The sequence below is a fragment of the Kogia breviceps genome, chromosome 15, assembly GCF_026419965.1.
Source record: "Kogia breviceps isolate mKogBre1 chromosome 15, mKogBre1 haplotype 1, whole genome shotgun sequence".
NCBI lineage: Eukaryota > Metazoa > Chordata > Mammalia > Artiodactyla > Physeteridae > Kogia > Kogia breviceps.
Window position 1 is genome coordinate 37,318,252 of NC_081324.1, and position 20,063 is coordinate 37,338,314.

Sequence of the window (20,063 nt, forward strand, 5' to 3'; positions counted from 1 at the left end):
ACCATTGGCCAGGATGCTTGCAATGACAAAGTGTGGGGTAAGGTGAGGGGGAAAAACATGATCTGTCTAAGGGTTCCAGAGCCCATATCTGTTGGTTTGTTTTCAAAATGGCTGATTTCTCCATTTTGAGGAATATATTTCTGGATTCTTCAACCTCCACCAAATCAGGAATTCCATCCACTGGGACTGTTCATCATTTTTTATATGTGCATTGTAACATCATCTTTCCAGCACATGGAGGGAAATAGGTTCCTGCCTTCATGATGTCAAATACACTCCCTCATGATTTCCTTCATCCTAAAAGTATACATTTCACTCTTTCTACCTGCATGAAATGTGAATTAGAGATGTATTTGTTTTACTACACTGAATTTTAAATCATTAACCTTTGTAGGCTGACACAGGGCATCCATTAGTCACTGTAATCATACTGGGAATTCACCTGACCACCTGTTTGTTAAATACCAGGGAAGCAATTAAGTGTGCATTGCTGGTGGAATCAGGAAAGAGAATTTACTTTGAAGACTTCAACATTTCTGGATGCCACCCAAGTATGCCAGGGTGAAGTCTATGGACAGAGCCTTCCAGCAGGCCAACAGAACTTAGCATCAAAGAACTGAAGGGTGGGGGAGAAAAATGTTGGCTTCTAAGAGGAGAATTAAAAATGAGATAAAGGAGAGGCAAAAGAAATTGCATCACTTTAGTCTGCCCTATAAGACTTGCCCTTCCCAAATCTGATGACCCTTACCCCCATCAGAAAGTTCTAATAGCTCTCTGAGGAATGGTGACTTATGGCCAAGGAGAAAATAACTGTCAATGCCATCTGGGTTTTGGAAAACATAAAAATTCTCTTTGTATTTGTGTAGTCATCATTTTCCAATTTCCTCTGATCCAAGTTATTTATGAGCTTTCTAGTGTGGCGGGCACAGAGCTGAGTACAGCCCCTAGAAAAATGTGATTATAGACCTTGATGCCTGCTGGTTAAAAATACATGGGACTCTTATCAATACACAGACACTGCCTCTGGTCACTCACAGGGCTATTATCTAGATGTGTCCCTGCCTTACCTTGAGGATATTGTTCTCAGATTACAGACTTTACTGTTCTTTCTCTGACTACATAGGAAATATAAGAAAAAGCCAGAAAGAAATAAAAAGTAGGAGACCTACCATTAGCACCACACAGCTTATGACAGGCAAAGGAATAATCACATTCATGAGGAGTAGGGGGTGGGGTCAAGAGGGGCAAGGTGGGGGAGGAGTCATAGACAGAAGAGGAGACAATGAAGGTGAATGGGTAGCTCTGGAGATACATATGAAAATGTAAGAGGATTTGGGGACAGGGAAGAGTGAACCAGTCTCAGTAAAGGTGGCTACATGTGAAACACTGCCACTTCCCACCTTACTTTTTGAAATGTATTTGAATTGTTTGTTTCTTTCCCATTTTACACTCACATTCATTTTGAAGAGTCAATTTCAACGTGAATTAATGGAAAACTGATTTTATTCAGGATTGTGGAGATTAAGGTTTTAGCATTTATAGGAAGTGGCAGTCCCAGGTCTGGGAGTTGTATACATGGAGCTGGGATTCTAGGACACTGGCTTTTACCCAGCACAGCAAGGAGCATGGCACAGCCCCACTTAGGCAATGCTTCCTTCTCTTGAAAAGGGTGATTTTCAAGGCAGTAAATATTACTTGTGGAAGAAGGAAGCACCAGAAGTTCTTAATTAAGTGCTTACTGTATTCTGGATCTTGTTTCAGGCACTGAAGATGAACAACAAGCGGACACAGACTTGCCCTCTTGTGTTGTGTCTGCTAGTGGGAGACCGTTGATAGTAAGTGCTACAAAGAAACCACAGCAGGTTGAGCAGATAAGAACTGGTGAGGGTGGTCAGAGATACCTCCTCAGAGGAAGCGACATTTGTGCAAAGAACTGAATAAAATGGGGACACAAATTTCTGGTATTCAAGAGAGCCTAGCATACACGAATTTTCACCCCATCCAAATTCAGAACCAGTTAAGAGATGTGAAGTTATATGTGTCATTATCCTGGCAGGAAGCACATGACACACTTAAAAGTGTACTGAAAGCTGGTTTAATGAAGACACTGTTAACAAATGTGTAGAGTAGATTAAGGACAGCCAACAAGGCATTGACTATCACAAGATAGGCAACAGCAGACACCACAACACCCTCAGATCTGCAGGGTCTAGGAAGAGGAGCAATTATTAAAACTGGGAAAGAGGGGGACTGCTGTTTAAGGGGTCATGGCCTTCAGTACAGGGATGGAACTATTGCCAGCTAGTAGCACAGCAAGAAGGGAGCCAGGGAACCAACAGACATCCCGTCCTCTTTTTTTTATGCTCTGATCTTTTGCTGGTGCCTCCCACTGGTCTAACCCACTAGAAACCAGTAGGCAAGGGAGCCCTGGACAGAGAAAAGTGAAAGAGAGTAGATAAGAAGGATAAATGGAAAATATCCAGTGCAAATAAGGAGTAAAGCATGTAACATTCAAAACACTGCCTCTGATACTTACAATGCAGATGTTATCCTGTGTGTAATAGTAGGGATGTGGATTCTGATGGAGAGGAGGAAAAAGAATCTATGATCACTGGGAAGAAGGGAGCTAGGGACTGAAAGGTGACATTGAGGAATACGAAAGAATGGAAAGAGAAACCAAAAGCAAACATAATTTTCTCTGCTCGCAATGTTTTCTGGAGCTGGCTGATGTGAGGCCAGAGGAAAGTGGATAGAGACCATGACACTATAAACTGTGTTATTCCAGCTGCCTCTGAAGCCTTGGGTTTTATCTCTGATTGGCAGCTGCTGTCTTGTTCTGCAACTGTAATAATAGCAGCAGAGATAAGCACTTTTGAAAGAGATCACTGTGGAGATGAATAGATCAGATGGTTTCATAGCACCTTTCCCAGTTACAATTTTCATGTTAACTGTTTTTTCTCATGCAAAATTTGCTTTATTTAAAACACATTGAGATATTAAAGATAAGAGATAATTGTTCTTAGCTGGCCTTTGATTAAAGCAATGAGTACCTTTCATCTATTTCCACTGGCTAAGACAGTTAAATGTAAAAAAAGAAACTTAGTTACCCTGAATTCGATGACTATCTCTACTTGAAGCATATGGACACCATTCAAGTTAGTCCCATAACAAAGATCTCAAAGAGCACTTTTAATCCTTTCTCCTATTGACTCACAGAAAAATGTTGTCAACTAAGAGGTAACATAACTGGACCTAACCTAGGAAGCCCATGTGTTTTAATGTATGAAGAGAGATCCATATGTGTCAGGCAGGCCCCAGACTCTCGCTTTGCCAGATAGGATTGTAACTCAATCCTAGACATGTATCAAATACATACTGTGTATCAGAAGAAGAAAGTAAAGCTCAAAGAGTTTAACCTAAACTGACTCAATTAATAGAAACCTGGGAAAAGAACTTGGAGACTATGCTTAGACTCTTCGTACTGAACCGCCTTCAGATTTCACAATTAACTCCCATCCCTAACAGGTTACTGGAGTACAAGCCTCAGCCAACAGTGCAGCCAAGTGATGTAAATGTGCTTCTCAAAATATAAAAGGCAGGGGATGGAATGAAGAGTGAGAGCCCCTCATTTTAGTACAGACAGTCCATTAGAAACACAAAAACAAATCAAAATGACACTTTGTTGCATGTGGGCCAGATTTGCCCTGGGATCTGACAGTGTGCACACCTTGGAATTCAGTCCTCTTTTAGGAAATAGTTCTCTTCCCATAGTTGGGTGTGGTCCTGACTGAAAGCTTCCTTTGTTTCCTCCCTCTCTTCTATTCTCTCTCCTTTTTTTTTTTTTTTTTTTTTTTTTTTTTTTGCGGTACGCGGGCCTCTCACTGTTGTGACTTCTCTCGTTGCGGAGCACAGGCTCCAGATGAACAGGCTCAGCGGCCATGGCTCACAGGCCTAGCCGCTTCGCGGCACGTGGGATCTTCCCGGACCAGAGCACGAACCCGTGTCCCCTGCATCGGCAGGCAGACTCTCAACCACTGCGCCACCAGGGAAGCCCCTATCTCCCTTTTCATTGAAATGACTTTGTGTTTCTCATCATAGAAATTCTTCTTGATATTAGCGTCTTTTAAGGATAATTCATTACCAAAATGTATATGGCCATGTACTGATAGAAAAAGTAGAATTGATTACAAGTTTTGTGATGGGGTTCCCATTTTCCTAAAGTTTACAGTAAATTTGAGTCTGAAGAAGGGTTCAGCTGAGGGGAATATGTAGTACTTAGTGTCCCTCCTGAAGCATAAAATTCAGCAAAGAGTCAATTGTGTTGTCAAGAGCCAAATACACAAGTTGCTGTGTGAAATAGGAAGTAGTAGCAACTCCAGGAAAAAAACCAAGCCAAGCCTTCTGGCCATGATGAGATATAAACCCTCAAGATTTTGCACCTCTGTGCTTAGCCTGTCTGCAGAGTGTTATGTCTGAGAAATACAGCTAAAGTATGTTCCGACTAGATTGAAGTTTTTGAAATAATCAAATCTGTATACAACAACTACAGCCTAACTCTCCTGAAAGTTTTGGTCACTTTATACATGAAATAGAGTGATTGACAAAGTACAGAAAGAATCAAATGTTCCTTAGACATTTCCTATCACAAGAATAAATTGAAGAAATGAGCAACTTAGACATACAGATGGTACCTAAGGGACTAGTCTTCAAGTCATACATAAACACACACACACACATACATACACATTATTATTCCTCAATTCCTCTGGAAATACTTAATCTTTAATTTATACCAACTTTAAATTGAAGTAGGGAATTAAAAAAAAAAAAAAAAAAAAAAAAACAACTAGCAATGTTTGAAATTCCATCCCTGAACATTTTAGGCAAAGTTTTTCAATAAAAATTCCTGGAAAGTCTCAGAACAACATCCATATTTTCATATCTTGACAAATTTATGCATGTACTATAGTTCAAGAAAGACTTGAAATAATAAAATAACTAAATTAATCATTAAATGAACAGTGTGAAAAATAAATTCTTTATGTACTCCAAGGTACCAAGAGCCTTGGGAACTAGGTTTTTCTTCATCTATTTGAGGAAAATATGTCATAATTCCATGCTCCAGGCAGTGTGTTAGGCACTGTAGTGGTAGCAATAAAAAGAGATGCAGTGCAAGTCTTCAAGAATGAAAGTGGATGTGTATACTGGGTCTTGAAAGATGGGTATCACTTGGTTAACTGGTAGGAGGATGAAGAGGGCTTTCCAGGTGAACAGAACCAAGGAAGCAGGTCACACATGTGGAAATCAATCAGTGAGATAGACTTGGAGAATTGCCTGGCTGGAGAATTCATGGCTGAGGTGAGCATGAGGTACATTTACAAGAGGTCAGAGTCATATTGTAGAAGATCTCCTTAGATTTGGTACTTTTCCCATTGAAATCCTGCATTTATCTTATCAGAATCTTCTCTGAAGTCGACTTTGTGTTCACTTTGCCTTTACCTCAGTGATCTGAAGTGACATAATGATGATATTTTTAATAATAATTGTGATAATGATACATGTAGCACCTTTATTCTCTCAAAGAGTTTTCAGTGCATTATCTCATCTTGTCATCTGAATAAGCCTTGGGAAAGTAACTAGCTTATTTGGATGGTGGGAGGGGAGAGAAAAAGAAAGTCACCTTTGTTTACACAGACTTGGGACCAAGTACACATGGCCAAACTTGGAAACTAACACTCCAGTTAGAGTATTAGATTAGAGAGGAAAGCAAAAATCACATGGTAAGGTAATACTCTAGACGGTCAGATTATTACTCCCATCTTAACAACAGCACTGTTCTAGCCCAGAAACAGGCACGAGTGCATAGTTCATTCTGAAAATCTCCACATAATCCCATAATCCACATCATTAGTTGATAGCTGTGTCTCAGAGGGTTGACACAGCATGTGTGTATAGAGGGAAGAGAAGGTTCCCAATCAGAAAACTCCCTTGGTCCCTATTCTAGTTCTATCTGGCCTAAAATCTAATACAACAGTTTTCAAAATAATCCAACTAAGATGGTGAAGGTGGAAATGGGAGGTAGCTTCCATAAAATGACAGTAACTAACCATGTCCGAACATTTTTACAGGATTGAGGTAAGTATTACAATATAATTATATGTGTGAAATTACATTATAAATGTTAATGTAGAAAGAATAATAGCATGAACTGGGAATCATACTCCTAGCTCTCTTCAAGGAAATGAGAGGATTTTGGTTTCTAAATAAGATAAGGTAATCAAAGTGGTATCACCACTCATAGAGGGAAAATAAAACTAGCTTTAAAGACACAAAGAGTCAAATTCTCCATATGACGGAGTTCTTTTTTTTTTTTTTTATCTGTCTTAATTTATTGAAAGGGGCAATAGAAAAATTATGTTAATATGTGACTATATTTAAATCAAATATAATATATTATGAGGAAAAAAAAGCATCTTGAGTAAATTAAATAACCCACTGATTTGTCTTATTTAGAGACAAAACTCACATTGTAACACCTACACCACTCTCCTGCATAAGAATCTCCAGGATACAGAGTCTAATTCCACCACCTTACAAATTGCTCCATTAGTTTTTTACAAAAATTTGAGACCAAGTTTTTAAGATACAGAGAGTTATCTAAGGACTAGCTCCCTCCTCCCCTGTGAGAAGATATGAAATTTCTCAGGATGAGATTGTGTAGATTCAGGAAAAAGTTCATGTGAAAAAGAAAGAGAAATTGAAAGAGGGAAAGAGAAAGAGACAGACAGGCAGATAAAATAAAAAAGATAAACCCATGTGGATTTCTGCAGTCTGAGATAACTGCTTAACATAAGGCAGCCTGAGGAGGGTTTGATTTCCAGATTCCAAAAACAATTCCTCCCCAAGCTACCAAGGAGTTCCCCCTGAGACGGGAGAGGAAGGCCCTACCTCAAGGAGCCCACATACTTCAATATAAGTTATTATTTCTATTTTTATTAACAATACTAAAGGTGAGGTTGTAATTTGAGAGTAGCACTAAGAGATTTGGTTGAAAACTGAGTCACTCTTTTTCAGTGATCATGACTCGATAGGTCTGTATTCATGTTCCATATTCAAGAGATCCAAATCTGGGTACATCCAGAGACTATCAATTTATTAGGAACAGACTATCACAAACTATTTTCACTGAAGCACAAAATGGAAAAGAGAATTTTGAATTATATACTTTCAATAAAAGTTGTAAGTCTAATAGAATCAGTAAATACATTTATACATCTATTCAATCTCTTCTCAAAGGAAAGATAAAGGATTGATATACTGAATGTCAGAGACTCTTGCTAAATAAAGTCAGAATAAACAGATTCAAGTACACTAAATCACTACCAGATTAGACTTACCAAGGATGAAAGGAATAGTAGTGAGTACTGAGTGTGCTAGACACTGGTCTAAGATCTTTCCATGAACTAACTCACTTATCTTTCATAAACAGCCCACTTGGGGACTCAATCGTTATCTCCATTTTACATGAGTAAATGAGGTATAAAGAGATTAGCTCGCTTGTGGAATGAGACACATCTAATAGGTGAGTGAGCCTGGATTTAAATGTAGATAGTCTGGCTACCTAAATATTCCACATGAACACTCATCTTTCTACCAACTGAGAAACTGAACCTCTACTTGACAAAATGAAACCTGGAACTTCACATCTTCTCATATTTCCCAGATTGAGATATTTCTTTCAGAGCCAACACAATGATGTGTATATCAGTGTCCACTGGACATGTGCCCACTCACCATTTCTGTCTTGTCAAACAGGAAGCCTATTTCTTGTGTCTGTCTTTGTCCATCACCTAGCACAAGTAGGCCTTCAGGAAATATTTGTAGTTTCTGGAGTAGATGAATCAGTAATGCCACCGATTGAATCAGATCTTTAGGTAGCTGAGTGTACGTGAAGCTATTCCCTGAAGTAGTGACAGAAAAGGTGTTTGGAAACTCCTTAATCACCCATATAATTTCTTGTGAAATGTCATAAAGAAAGCTAACTTTCCATATTCTCTTCTCTTTATTTTTCCTAATTTTATTCTAAATGTTCTGAAATGATCTTATTGTCAACTATTGCTCAGCACAAGAAAGCCTCAGAGCTCCTAGGATTGTTTTGTTTTGTTGTGTTTTTCTTGAGATTACAGTGTGCTTATTGACTTATAGACTAGCTAGATTTCCATAGGTAATCTTTTGCAAGAGTTGCATTTGCATGTCATACACATAGGGATCCATTTAGAATCATCATGAACCTATTTGATAGAGCTCATGCTTTTTTTCAGACTTTGGAATTATATCCTAGGAAAACAGAGAACACATTCTCTCCTGCTGTATGAAATATGCAGGAGACGACTTTAGGTTACAATACTCTTTTGCATTAGCACAGATGCTGAAAAGCAAATTCTCAGCTGGTCGGTTTCATTCAGAAGGTGTGCTACACTAATAACTTTGTATAGGGTAGCAGTGCCGACTCACAATATAACAAGTTAAACTGTGTGTTGTATTAGCATTATTCTTAATGCTAATGTAGTGTCTATCCACGAAGGCAGCATTGTTAGATTGTTAGTACTGTAGATTGTAATGACAAAAGGAATTAGATGGGTTTTCTATGTTAAATCAATCATTAAGCAGTGCTATAATTATTTGCTGTTGGGAACGCTCTTTTTTCTATTGTAAAATTGACACAGTCTATGAACATAATTGCTGTGTTTTCATCCTAGGGCCCTTTAAGATTAGAGTCTGGGAGGAAGATGTGGCACTTCTAATCCTTCTGACATTTCAGAGGGACTATCCTGGCAGGAATAATATCACATCACCATGTAATTAATCAGTGCATTTTCCCATTGTCTGTGAAGCTCGTGTTTCTCCCTGCATTTGAGAGACAGAAAGGTGGCATGTAAGAACCTTCTGTGGCTTAATTGCAATGTGATAGTGGGTCCAATTATATTCTTGGGCAACTTGACCTTTTCAGATTGTATATTCAGACCATTTCACTGATTCCAGGGTGGAAAATTTTAGGCATCAATGTATGTGGGTTTGAGATCATTGGTTACCTGTTTCCTTCATTTCCCTGTGAATAAGAAAGCCTTACAGAGTATAAGCTGGTAACGATGACACTAAATTAAAAAAGAAAAACCTTTATTAGCTGAAATAGCATCCCTTCATTTTATAGATGATAAGGCGAGCACAGCAGGAAACTTTAAGGTATAATCTCTCTCTCTCTCTCTTCTCTCTTTCTCTCTTTCTTTCTCTCTCTCTCTGTTTCTTTGTGTCTCCCTCTCTCTCTCTCTCTCTCTCTCTCTCTCTCTCTATATATATATATATATATATATATATATATATATATATATACATACATGTATCATTATACATACATCTATATCTTTTTCTATCTCTGTCTCTCTCTGAAATAAATGTAAAGAACCTACAAACCTATGTTTGGAAGTAAAAGAAAATGATCTGTGTTTGCTCTATGGACAATCTACCTAAATGACTCATTCAGCAATATCATAGGATTAATAAAGCACCTGAGACAGGTGCACAGAACTAGGTGTGGTTTCAGATTTCCATGAAATTATCATTAATATTAACATCAATAAAAATGGGAGAGGAATTTTTTTTGGCAGAACAATAGAGTAGGTGCTGTCGAGATGCATGAGAGAAAGACACAAATGCTCTTCTTCCCCTCTAGCTCCCCAAGAAAACTACATAGGAAGACACAACTAGAGTAAAGAAGAAAGTGTGATAGCATCACAAGAGTTGTACAAATATGAATTCAGAGTAGAACAAAATAATATGTGTGGGGGGTATTCAAGATGATTTTATGGAAGGACTGAGATCTCTCTCTGAACCTTATGCTATAGAAAATAGGAAGTAATGGAAGTTTTTTCAGCAGAGGCATACTATGTTAGAAGTGGAGATTCAGTGAGAGTAACTTGGAGTTGTTGAGTTTGAGTTTCCAGAGGTAGAAGAGAGATTACGGTGACTTCTGGGAGGCTGCCTTCTTAGTAGTACAGGGCTATGTGATGTCCTTTTGGATCATGGAACTAGCTGAGTCTGAAATCATAAAACTTAGTACTGACTGAGAACTGATAGTGAGCACCCCAAAGAGATGCAGGAGGCACTCTGAGTATCTGCCATTAGAGGAATCTTCAAATCATCACATGAATGGTATATGTAAGCACTGTGAGTGCAAGTGTGTGGTTCAGATACTAGGAGAACGTTCATGTATTTTATTTTACTCTTGCAAAGCTGTGACCTGGTTAATATTAATTCCATTTTGCAGAAGTGGACAAGGCAATCCAGTTGTTCAAGTTAAAGAAACCAAACCAAACCAGAGCTGCAGGGATGGCCCTGAAATCCAGGCCTGCTGATTTCATGAATCATATTCTTCCCACTCACAAATTCCTATTCCCACATCAGGAAAGGTACATTTTTAAGTCTTTATATGCAAATGTGAAACTTTTTGTTGTTATTTTCTGAATCTGTGCTAATGAGATCAATTGGGAAGCAAAAATAGGGGCTTAATTGCAGTAAGCAGGATGAAAATGGGCTGTGATGGCAAAGGAGTTTTGTGTGTGTGTGTGATGTGCTACTTAATGATTCATCATCCATTGAGGCAAGGCCATGGAAAAATACAATAAGCTTGTGATTTTCAAGAATCATAATTCAATTTTTCAAGGAAACAATAGTGTGGAGACTATGAGAAATTCAGAAAATATTTATGACTTCTTTATTTTGTTGACTTTTATTTATTTGGTTGTTTTTCACTATGCTGTCCCCTCCCTTAACCTTTTCACAGTAAGCGATGTTCAGTGTATATATATTCATATGCCCAACAGAGGAGGACCAACTTGCCTTCCTAAGAGCGGGTCTCTGATACCCCTGCATTGTGTGCTTTTCTGTTGTTTTTAGCTCTCTCTTTTTTAATGCTCCAGCTTTCCCCAGCTCCATTGCCCATCTCATAGTTAACACTATCAATCTTCCCACGTGCAGTCTCAACCCATGGAGGGTAAGAGTCAGGAGCCTCAGGGGACCCTGTTGGGTAGTCTTCAAGACGGAGCCATTATTACTGTAAGGTAAACCTGGAAATTAGTAGACAAAGACCTAACCTATGAACACCCATATTATTCCTCAGGCCCAGTTAAACCTTACCTTAGAGTGTCCTGGATTTGAGAATGGAATTCCTGATCCTAAAGGCCCAAGTCAGATGCCTCTGTGGTCTTCATGCTTGGGTTGACTATCTGCTTCATTTTATGTCTAGGGATCTTATTTTGATAAAAGGTTGTGCTCTTTATTTTTTCCAAATCCTTTTCCTGGGGAGTTGAACATTTCTCATAAAACTCCTCATTGGCACAATGAATGAGACATTGCATATCCATGTAAATTTCCATCAAAGGATTGCAAAAGGAAGAGATATTGATCCAGAGACTCTTTCTGGTTTTGCCAAGATGGTCACCAAATGAAAAACTGAAGGAATGAATATCTAAATATTCCACGATACCTTTTCCATGATTTAAAATTTCATGAAATGAAGCACCAGTCCACAATTATACAAGAACAATTACAAACAAAACAATGCCCATTAACTGCAATGGAATTGCTTCATTTCGCCTCTGGTGAGGGTACAAAGAGGAGTGAGAATGGGTAATGGTGGTAAAAGTCAATCAAGACACACCTCTTGTGGCCCAGTGATTATAATGTTTCATTTTGTGAGTAGTATGACAGAGTGTACCCTCTGGCATCTGAAACAGCAAAAGGAAAAAAAAAAAAAAAGGTAGTTGGTGGTTTATTATTGTATTTTCTTCTAAATTTCAATTTACTTTTCAATTCTAATTCACCATTTAAAGCAGGTAAATTCATTCTGCAAATATAATCAAGGGATGTTCATATTGCATTAGTAGATTGCTTTAGTTTTGTACTTCTCACAACTTAATTATTTACAGCCCAATTCCCTTATTCAACATTAGCATACTAAGGTAAAATCTAATTTGCAGTAAGCAGCTTGAGGCCACAGAACCACAGAAAAGAGTAAATGTAGGCAAGTGAATATGTTGAATTTTTTAATCTCATCAATGCATCCAGTAGCTGATGGATATATTCATCACTTTCATCTTTTAGTTCAGTAAAATAATGTGGATATTTTGGTAGTTTTCCTTGTATTTTAAGAATCTTTATTGGTTTCTCTTTTGAATAGGAGCCACATCTGTCATTGGGCTAAAATTAAGTAAGACAAGAAAAGGTAAAAATGAGTCAGGAAATCAGACAAGTGGGCAAAATTTTGTTCTACAGAAGTGATTGGTAAGTGTTTAATCATTTCCACTTCTAAGCCATTGGTTATCTAGCAGTATTGAATGTGTCCAACCCACCCGTCACACCCTCCCTTCCCAAACTGCTGCATTGCCTGCCTCAGAATGTATTCCAAGACAAGAATGAGGACTGTTGAATTAAGTAGGAATTAAATTAATACAAATGAGAAAATATTTCTGCAGAACACCTATTGTGTGCCAGGTCATTTGCCAGGATATAGTTGGTAATAACTGTAAGGGGATTGCCTTTTGTTCCCTCCCCTCAGTGCTCTTGAGGTTTAGATAAGCACTAGCATCCATACGTTAAACAGTCATACAACCACGTGTCAGTATAGAGCCAAGAACTGCCTTGTGTTTTTACACAAAATTCTGGAATTGCTAGGGTGCTTTGAGGGAGAGAGAAGACGTCAAGAAGACAATGTTGACTGAAAGTCTGTTCTCAGCTATTAAGTAGAAAGCATGGAACTGTAGAAAGCGAGGCACTTGGATCTGCAGGGAGGGGTATCAGCTTGAAACTCTCACGCACTTTATGAAGCCATATGAGTTTGGCCATTAAAAAGATAACACCTACATACAATGATTGTTTCCTCTTCAAATGAAGTCTGAGCTCTGGTTTGAAGTTCCAGTGATGGATAATTTAGTGGAAGCTGCCTTCGGCAATTTGCAAAGAGCTATCTGAATACAGCATTGCTGTTCCTTAATGGTAATATTTGTCTTTAAGGAGAAGAAATGAGTCATGGTCAAATTTCACAAGTTCATGCATTAGATTGACTGAATCATCCACTATGTCCAGTTTTATAGCCTCTCTAACTCAGTTTAATTGACAAAGACATCCAGATTTCGAGTTACCCTAAAACAGAACATTAATGGGTAGGCTGGGAGAGAGACTTGAAAGCAGCCTTCATATTCCCATTACAAGAAAGTTTACAATCAGCAAGTACTATGTTTAGATAAGCCTATTACATGTTTTGAAAAGTGGCTGCGGTGGCTCCAGCAAACAGCTGAATGATTTTGTGAAGCACATCTCTATTGAGGCTTCAAATGTATATGTTTTTCCACAGTCTTCCCTGTGGAACACCAGAAATAGTAATAGCTTTGGAGACGGACAGCCATGGCTTTAAATATCTACTGTCCTCCTTGTCATTTATTATCTGTGTAACCTTGGACATATCTATTCAGTTCTTTGAGTTTCAATATACTTATCTGGTATAAGGTTGCTATGTTTTTTAAATGCAGTAGTATACTTAACTCTTCAGCACAGCGTCTGGAATAGAATAGCAACTCAAAGAATGTTATTTACTATTAGCATTACTATTGTTGTGGTGACTTTTATTAGACACTGTTGTCATTACACTTTCTTCCTTGAAGGCATAACCCCAATTTCCTGGAGAGTTCAACCCTCCTCAGTGTGACTCAGATAAATCCTGATAATTTAAGCAATTTGTGATGATCCCAGTGACTTTATCAGAGACTAGTACAACATTTATTTGCCTCTGGCCAATAGAGAAGTAAGGGGAGATCTTACCAAAGAGCTTCTTCGAAATGTTCTTTTACTCCTACAAAGAGATATGAGGAAGAAATAGTCCCTCTTCTTTTGCATGCTGTATTCCTGTACATGACAGCAGGGAGTGAGATGATTACATGTGATAATGAAGTACACAGGACAAAGACAAGGGCAACATATAGAGAAACATGTAAAAACACAAACATGTAAAAGACAGAAGCAACATGATTTGTATGTCAACATGGAGTCACTGAATTAACAGAAGCTGAGTACTTACAGTTATTAAGAAACTTAATTTTCTTTATTTTAAATTTTAATTTAAAGCATATTTTCTGCTCCCTGAACCCTCAAGCATCCTAAATGGTACATTATTAAACAAATTTATTTTTTTCTCCTTGTCCTATCCCTTCCACCTATAAACACACACACACACACACACACATATGTATATATATGCATATATATATATATATACATATATACATATATATATACATACACACATACATACATACATAACTACACAAATATATGAAAAACAAGGCTGATATACAGGAAGGACATTCCCATGTCTGAACTTATTGAATGGTCAGTCTATTGAACAGAAATTCAATTTTATTTTATTTGGGTGTGATGGACATAGAGCCTATTATGGTAAATGATCATGGATTGTACAAAGATGAATAAGACAGTCTTTTGTCTCGACTGACTTATGATCAGACACAGAGAATAAATGCATAAACAACTATCATTCAAGGCTTGGTGTAACATGCATCTTAGAAGAGTTATAAGGTTGAAAAAGGAGAGAGCACAAGAGGTAGGTCATGAATCTCTGACAGTGGAAGGATCCATTTGTATTGTAAATAATGTGCATCGATGTTCCATTTATTTGGCATTATAATTAGTAGCTTTAGTCTAATAGAAATGTTGCCTCTTCTTGGGGACAGTTACCAACATCTAGTTCTAATTTCCCCTCTGATGTTCATTTTTCTTCCAGCCCATTTAATATTTATCAAGTTCAGAACAGATGTAAAAGTCAAAACATTTCTTCCTACATCTATTGTTTAGGGTGTAGACGGAGTTTTGAGATTCAAAAACCTCTTTTTTCCATGTTGAGTTTAAAAAATCTTTTTTTTAAAACTTAGAAGCTGAGAATTGAACTTTTTGTCCTCTGTTTTTCTCCAGTGACCTCCCATCCCTGAGGCAGAAAACCTAAATAGTCCTGGTTACTGCAAGAAATAGAAGAGGTTTGAGGGTGGATTATGAGGAAAAAGGAAATTTTGTGAGATTAAAGAAAAAAATAAGATGATGCAAAATATCATGTCTCTACTTATGAAAAGGCACTAGAGAGTATGAACTAGCAACAGAGGGATGTGTCCTGGAGGAATGGTGTTGAGTAAATTCCTGAATGAAGACTGTTAGAAAAGAAGACAAAGTATATTCTTGGAAGAATGGGTTAAAGCAAGATGAGGGTGAATTTCCTATGACAGTCTCAGAAGAGTCAGTGATGTACAGGCTCATTTGGAGCAACTTTAGCAAAAATAGTTGCTGAGTAAAATATAAACTTGCTGGGCCTTAATTTTATGAAACAATATATTCAGGTAAAAATACTGGGGAATCAACATGGCAGGGACTATGCTAGATTCTACTACACAAACAAGGTCAGGTGAGACCATCACAAAGCCCTAAGCAGAATGTCCTAATTGAATCAAGTTGAGAGGATGGGTGTGAGTCATAGGACTGGAATGATATAGAGAACATCTAAGAGGGTAGGTCAAGGTAGAGATACATTGAACCAATAAGTGATTTGTGCACTAATGTACCTACATGTATGCACTGTCTTTCTCAGATCTATCTCATCTGTTGTCTAAGACAATCTTTTCAGGGATTTTGAATGCAGTTGTTTTTCCCTCAGCCTTCTTCACTTCGAGATAGAGACTGTATAAGAAGTTCCAGTTCTCTCTCCCAGGCTGCCACAGCTCTTTAAGCAGACACTTGAAGAACTGTCAGAATCAAGGGACAGAGAGCAAAAAGGGCAGACAAGGGAAGCAGAAGGCAGTGCAAAAATATGGGAAGTGCTGCGGTAGCTGACCATTGTGCCAATTTCATGCTTTCACACCTTTGAATGAGTGTTCAAAGTGTTTCATTTTGGGAGCCTCAGACAGTGGAGCACTGATTGCGATGGCTTCAGGCATTTCAGGGCACAGCTGGCCACTCGGCCACCCCTGTGTCCATAGCAGTTTTCTAAAAATAAGGGAAATAAAATATAGGTTATTTTCAGCTCTGATGGGTGAACCGCACTGTGAACAACTGTAGGATCCAGGTTGGGTTTTTATTTTTTCCTTTCCTTTCTTTCATTTTCTTTTTTCAAACACCTCCTAAGCCACATCACCTTTGAGGAATAGGATTCTTCTTTCACATAGTATGGAAAAAAACAGTAAGAGAGAGAGATGCCATTTAAGATAAATAACAAATTCTGAGCTTTGGTTATCCCAGTGGTCTAACCCATCCCAAATTATGTCTTAAAGAAAGAAAAAAAAAAAAAAAAAAAGCTGGGGGAGGAGCAAACACTATACAAATAGCTGTTGATATGGTACACTTACTAAAAACAAACAAAAAACAAAATCTTTTAAATGAGAGGTTTTATATGAAATTATTATTTAGTAAATTTAACTAAATTTTTATTAAATCTATTTACATTTTTAGTCAACTACCTTTTAGAATAATGAATATAGTAAATAATGCCCCCCAAACCATCTCTTCTTCCATATTCTCCATTTGAGAGCTAGATATGAGAAGACCTGAATTCTAGATATAGTTCTGTTGCTTACTCATTTGTGTTGCACTTGAAAAGTCACTTAATTTCTATAGGTGCTCACTTTTTTCATCAGCAAAGTGAGAATTAAAATATATATTTTTTAATAACATAAAGTCATAGAATTAGTTAAAACGAGAAGAATTTTAGGGGTCATTTAGTTAATCTATTTCATTTTACAGATGAGAAAGTTACTGGGTCACACGGTTGGTGGAATATTTTTAATGAGCACACAGCTGTGCTTATGACTAACATGTGTATTTTACACATTATTACCATCATCATTTTTGTTTCATATAAATCTTCCATTCCTATAAATCTAGTCCACTCATCCCTACTCCAAACACCAATATCGCAACAATTCTAATATATTTCCCCATGATTGGCCACCATTTGGGAACTCGCGTATACATTTCAATAACATCTACCTAGTTTCATGAGCAAACTAAGGACATCTTCATCCCTGTAGCCTTCCCTGACCACCCTTGCAAACATAGTATCTTCTCCTTTGGGACTGCATAGCACCTAACAGCTCCATCACTTCAGCCATCCATTTACAAAATCAATGAATAATACAAGCAATCTAGGCCAGCCTGCCTCACAACTACTTCTTTTTGTTCTCAGCAACTAGAACTGTGTATTCACATAATTTCCTTATATGTAAAAGGGGAATAATAGTAACACATATTTCTTAAGGCTTTCGTGAAGATTAAATTTTATACATACATATCAACTTAGACCAGCATTTAATGTATAGTGAGATCTATATTAATCTCGGTAATTATTATATTATTATTTGTTGTTGATGAGGATATGATAACGATGATATTTTGGGGAGGCAAAACACCACTTCTAATAGGGACATGCTAGAAAGTAAAGAAATAATTAAGTTATTCTTCATCCTTCTTTAAAAAGAATTCCATTTCTTAATTCCCTGGATACTTGAGATTGCCTGAATTTCTTAGAGCTAAATTAAAAATACAATAGGATGCATATTTCTAGAGCAACTGATATTTCACTATGTTGCCTTAGGGTTCCAGTTTCCTATACCTTTGTTTTGAAGGTAATGAAACATGAAGAACAGTGACATTTCTAGATCTTTTTAAAAGTATTTGATACCCATAAATTTTAAAGAATTCTACATGCATAGATATGACAGGGAGGGGTCAGGAGAGGATACAGGCTTTCTTTTTCATGTGTCCTTCTTCATCAGACAATGGTAACAATAGATGTTAAATCAGCAGCCACAAGTCATGTATCTTGCTGCTATGGGGGCACCTACCAATGGCAGTATAAAAGGCAGTATAAAATGTACTCGGTATTAGAGTTTTGTCATACTCTACTTCTGAGTATGTGACAGAAAAATTATTTCTTCTTTCTGAGCTGAAGTTTCTTCATCTGCAATCTTCTGGAGTGCAATTTGACTTAGTTTCTTTTAAGTTTAAAATTCTGAAAAAATAATATATTTGAGTAGAATTTAACAGACCCTTTTCTGACCCAATGTGGGCCATCTTTGTGCTTAGCACCATAGGTGCTTCCAGTAATGGATCAATGTTTTTGTATTATCAACACTATGCTTAGGATGATAAGTTCCATGATATCAGATTTTACAAAAAAACAAGGAGGAAGGATATATTATCTTTCTGGCTTAATTCTATATCACAAGAGCATGACAAAGCTATCTTTTTTACCTAGCCCAGTTAAACACCTAATTCATCAACACAATGTGACTGAGCATATGCAGGGAGCTGACAAATTGTTGATAGTGCATAAGGGTGACAACAGAAGAAGCAAGTCTTCCTATAGGGTGTCTTGTTTGACAGACAAGCCTTTAATATATGAACATATACACAGTACAGAACTCTCTTCTCTTTCGCTATAATGCAAGTAGATCTTGTAGCCATAAGTTAAGTCAGTTTAAGGCATTGATGTAGAATAGTCTAATGGGTTTTTATTATGTTATGGGGGGTTATTTGATGAACTAGTCTATTAGCACATGATTAACATATTTTTGTACCTATAGCATTTTATCCATAACCATCTTGAGAAAATGAATGTATCACTTTAGAGCTATGAGTTTATATATACCACCTTTCCAATATATTACATGATATTTAAAGATAAGAAATATTTTATCTTCTTTATGTATCTTCTCTAAGTCTACTATAATATCTGATATATAAGGTGACCATATGTCACAATTAGCATAAGACAGCTCTGGTTTATGCCCATGGTCCTAGCGTAATTATACCTAGCACTCCCTTTCACACCTAAAATATTGATAGTTCTCATTAGATGATAAATTATTTGATCAACCTACTTATACATATATATTTCCTATAAATATTTGTAAATGATGAATCCTCAGAATGACACCCTCTCCATTGATAGGGTTCTGTATCAATACTCATTTTTACTGTGGAACTCCAGAGAACAGAGGACATTTGATGAGAACAATCAGAAGAATTACTTCATGAATTATAAAGATGTATAACTTAATGTGAATTTGGAAGCCATTTAATCTTCATTCAAAGAAGGGATTTTTCTACAGAATCCCCCAAAGATGGCCATATATCCTTGATTACTTTATGAATGTGATACATGTATATGTGTCTGCCAGGTTTTATCCTAAGTGCTGATTTGTAGCACTGACTAGAGCAGATGTGTTGCTTGCATTGATGAAATGTAGAACTTAGTGGAGGAGACAGTACACAAAGACATGAAACACATAAATATGTAACAGAATTATGATACTTGCTAGGAAAGTATAAAGGTGCAATGAGATCAAATATCAAGGTTCTAATGTAGATAGAAGTTACAAGTGTTCAGTGCAGGCCTCTCAGGGGAAATACCATTAATGTTTGGACTTGAATGATTAACAGGACAAGGTTTGCAAAGAGGGTGGAGGAAGAGTATTCCTGGATGAAGTACAGAATAGAGTGAAGCTGTGAAGTGAAAAAAAGCTTAGAGATTTTAAGAAACTGAAGGATGGTTAACAAAGCCTCATGGAAGCTAGAGATGAGATGAGGGTTGCTGCACAGTCATACTGGAGTGGTAGGACAGGCCAAATCATGTATATCTGGAACCCTAACTGATTCTTGTACCAGCCCATTCTCTAATGTTGCTTTGATCATGTTCAAGTTAACAGGCCCAGAAACTATGTGGAGGAACAATACCCATATTTACAGCTCACAGCCTTGCTTCATCTTTAGTGTTTTCTTAATATTGAATATTTATTCATTTAAGGGGGTGATGGCATTGGGGCTAGAGTTAAGAGAAAAACCAAATTAAGAGAAAAACCAAATACTTTATTTCAAAGAAAACCACTCCAATCACTTGGACTGTCTACTCATCTTTTCTCCACGATCCCTTTTTTTAATTAAAAAGGGCATTTACA